Raw genomic sequence first — 3,923 nt, forward strand, 5'->3', positions numbered from 1 at the left:
CGTCCCTTCCTTGCTGGGGCTTCTTTGAGCCGTTCTGAGTGCTGGCTGCCGGTCATGCACGTTGAGCTTCATCCCGAGGACACGGGCTACCTGCAGGGCTGAGGAAACCAGGTTCACTTCCCCGTCCGTCTCCTGGTAGCTCCCACCCCGATCTCAGATTTCTTTGAAAGCACGCAAATGGTAGAGCAGTCAGCTCATCGTACCTTGTCTTCCGGCCACACTGCTCAACCTGCAAAACTCAGAGGAAAAGGCTCATCTTTGTAAAGCATTCATAATTTGCTACAAGCATTTCTTTTTTTTAAAATTGAAATATAGTTGATTTACAATGTTGTGTTAGTTTCAGGTGTACAGCAAAGTGAGTCAGTTATATGTGTGTGTGTGTATATATATATATACAATTCTTTTTCAGATTCTTTTTCCTTAGAGGTTATTACAAAATATTGAGTATAGTTCCCTATGGCTACAAGTGTTTATTCAAAGCAGAAAAGAACTGATGTTTATTGAGTGCTGACAATGTACTGCAACTAGGTTCCCTATAGAAATGAACTCCAGGTCGTGACCACCTGCTGGGCCCCAGGCAGGAACGTCTGTCCTTCCTGGGACCTGAGGCACAGCCCGCCCAGCGTCTGGAATCCGGCGTGGTCACCAGGCCTGTCTTGCTGCACACGCTTGCTTGTCTTCCTGGTGGTGTGGAGGGTACACAAACCTCGCTGTCTCAGGCAACAAACGTGTTGAGGGTCACTTGGAAAGGACCGTGTCTGTGCCCTGAAAGCTCAGCACCCCCGGGGGAGGTCAAGAAAGCAACACTCGGAGGAGGGGTGTCTGAGGCTTGACGCAAGTCCAGGAGAAGATGGTGCAGAAATGCTTTGCAGAGGGGCTTCCCTGGTGGCGCAGTGCTTAGGAATCCACCTGCCCGTGCAGGGGACACGGGTTCCATCCCCGGTCCGGGAAGATCCCACATGCCACGGAGGAACTAATCCCATGTGCCACAACTATTGTGCCTGCACTCTAGAGCCCGTGAGCCACAACTACTGAGCCCACGTACCACAACTACTGAGCCCACGTACCACAACTACTGAAGCCCGCATGCCTAGAGCCTATGCTCCGCAACAAGAGAAGCCACTGCGGTGAGAGGCCAGTGCACCGCAACGGAGAGTAGCCCCCGCTCAATGCAACTAGAGAAAGCCCGCGCACAGCAACGAAGACCCATGCAGCCAAAAAATAAATAACTAACTACTTAAAAACCAAAAAAAACCCCAAAAACAACAAAAAAAGAAACGCTTTGCAGAAATGCTGCCGGTGGCTGGTGCCTGGGGTGACAATGACCAGACCAACAGGCCGTTCGGAAGGAGATCTGGGCTCCAAATTGAGAAAGGTCTGGAAGTATCCTAAATTATTTTTCCTTTTTATGTACGTATAAGACTGCCATGGTAAAAACCTGCATCTGAGAAGATCTAAGAAGGATTTTTTACCAAATGTAAAATAAAAAATTGGAGTGGTGAGAAAGCGCTGCATTATAGTTTAACCGGCAGCGTTTTTCTCCTTCTTAGTGGCTCGTAAAATAGCACATCTTACAGTTGACAACATTTTAGGCTTGTTGAAATACGGTGTTTTAGGTTGATTTCACATACGAGGAACTGAGGCGCAGAGAGGTTAAGCGACATGCTCAAGGCTGCACAGCCGGTTGCTGCTAAGATGTGGACAAAACAGGCCGCCTCTGGGCAGCCCCCCGCGCCGCGGGGTGTGGGTCTTGGCTGTGGTTTTGGTTTGCCTCCTGCTGCCCGGCTTGCCTTTGTTCCTGCCGTTTTCTGAACCCGGGTCTCCACTGAGCGGTTCACTGCACACGTCTCTGCCGGCATCCGCCCGGGTCAGCTTCTCTTGCTGATGGAAACGCCTTGAAATGGCGGCTGCTGTGGATTCACCAGGACTGACCGGACCCTGAGGGCACAGGGAGTGAGAACTGGGCTAAACGGGCTCCTTTGCATTTGTCTTTTCTTCTTCAAGTTCTGCCTCTTGGTGATGCCCTCCGGCCTCCCGTATTTCCCCGCTGAAATGCAACCCTTGCGTTTTCTGTACCTTCTCTTCACGAGTAGCTGGATGCCATTGGGTGTTCGCAAAAGTTCCTGCCATCACGGTACCCAGACCGGACTGTGTACCTTGAGAGCACTCTGAGTGTTCCTCTGTAGTGATGCAGACACTTGTAAGTTTATTGTTTGTATTTATGCGTTTGCTGTCTGGCTTCCCCATTAGGCTAAGGTCACGGGCATAGGGGTTTGGGCTGTCTTAGGCCTGGTACCAGGTAAGCGCTCAGAAACCATATTACTGAGCTGAAATTTCAGAGCCTGAGGGCCTCTGAGGCCCTCTGATCATATAGTGCTGGTGTACAGATGCAGGAGCAGGTGGAGGTCCGGGGAGAGGATGCGCCCCGTTCTCCGTCACCACGGGGGAGGGGCTGGCAGCGCCGGGACCCAGACGTCTTCGTTCCCAGTTCGTAGTGCCGTCCGCCAGGCCTGGGTCTCTGTCTGGGACCCACTGTATACGTCCTTCCTGAATATTCTATAGAGAAGAAGTCAGCGCCAATTTATTACAGCTACACAAATGTGTCTGTAAACGGTATTTTGCGGTGGTTCAGCCGTGGGTTGGGGATTGACGAGGAGGAAGCTGAACAGTGGGCGAGTCGAGGGGGAGCCCAGGCATCCCGCGTGGAGTGATACTGAGTAACAAGAAAACGCAGCCCGGGCTGCGGAAGCTGCCGCCACACGTGGCCGCAGTAGCTCCTCAGGAGCGGGGAGCCAGGCGTACCTCTTTACCCCGTTCCCCAAGCCTCAGAATATGCGCTTTGCTCCTTCAGCAGGGACCGTGCTGTCTGGGCCGGCGGTGGGGAGTGACGGGGCGTTGCTGGATGCAGGGACCCAGCTCTAAGACATCTCTGATTCAGCGCCTGTTTGGATAAGGCTGGAACCTGAAATCCCCTCCCGGGGCCTTCCCTGGCGGTCCAGTGGTTAAGACTTCGCACTCCCGCTGCAGTGGGCGCGGGTTCGATCCCCCGTCGGTCAGGGAACTAAGATCCCGCATGCCTCGCAGCGCGGTCTAAAATATAAATAACTAAATGAAATCCCTTCCTGTATGGTACCTGCAACATCCTTTCCCTAGACCAGGTCCCTGGAACCACCTTCCTCGGGCGGGTGTGCCCCCCTGCAAAAAATGGAAGCTTGACCAGAGCACGCTGGACTAGGGGGGCGGGGAGCCCGGGTCACCCACACTGTGGTCTGGAAAGGAGTCGTGCGTCCAGTCCTCAGATGGGGTCAGCGGAAGTGACGTCAAAGGCAAACTGCATCGTGCCTCAGACAAGGTGTGTGAGGGGCCCACCCTTTGCTACAATGGCCTGCCTGTAATTCCAGTCACACCGAAGGAGGAGAAGAGAGGGGCTCGGAGCTCTTGTCTGACACCTGGGACCCTTTAGGAGGACTGTGAGCACGCAGCCACACCAAGACAAAGGGGTGCAGTAAAGATTCGTGCCCGTGCTTGCCGTTGGCCACACTGGCTTCCCACTTGACCTGAGGGGCCTGGGTTCGGGGGATGCTCTGGACAGGAGCTCCAGGACGCGGGTGAGGACAGCTGCCCCAGATGCTGTCACCTTCTTACGGAAAGACGGGAAGGACTCTGGGTGTGTGTGTGTGTGTGTGTGTGTGTGTGTGAGAGAGAGAGAGAGAGAGAGAGAGGGAGAGCGAGCCACAGAGACCAGGAAAACACAAGCCTAATCGAACCATCAAGTCCTATTTTACAAGAAGGACAGGAGCTTATTAGCTACCGAGGGGATTAACTGTACGGATGGGAAACATTAACCACTGGAAGCAAGTGGTAGCGGGAGTCCAAGCTACAAGCTAGGGGGAGGGACAGGCAGGTGTGTTCTCAGGAGTCCT

The sequence above is a fragment of the Phocoena phocoena genome, chromosome 17 (genome assembly GCF_963924675.1).
Source record: "Phocoena phocoena chromosome 17, mPhoPho1.1, whole genome shotgun sequence".
Lineage (NCBI taxonomy): Eukaryota > Metazoa > Chordata > Mammalia > Artiodactyla > Phocoenidae > Phocoena > Phocoena phocoena.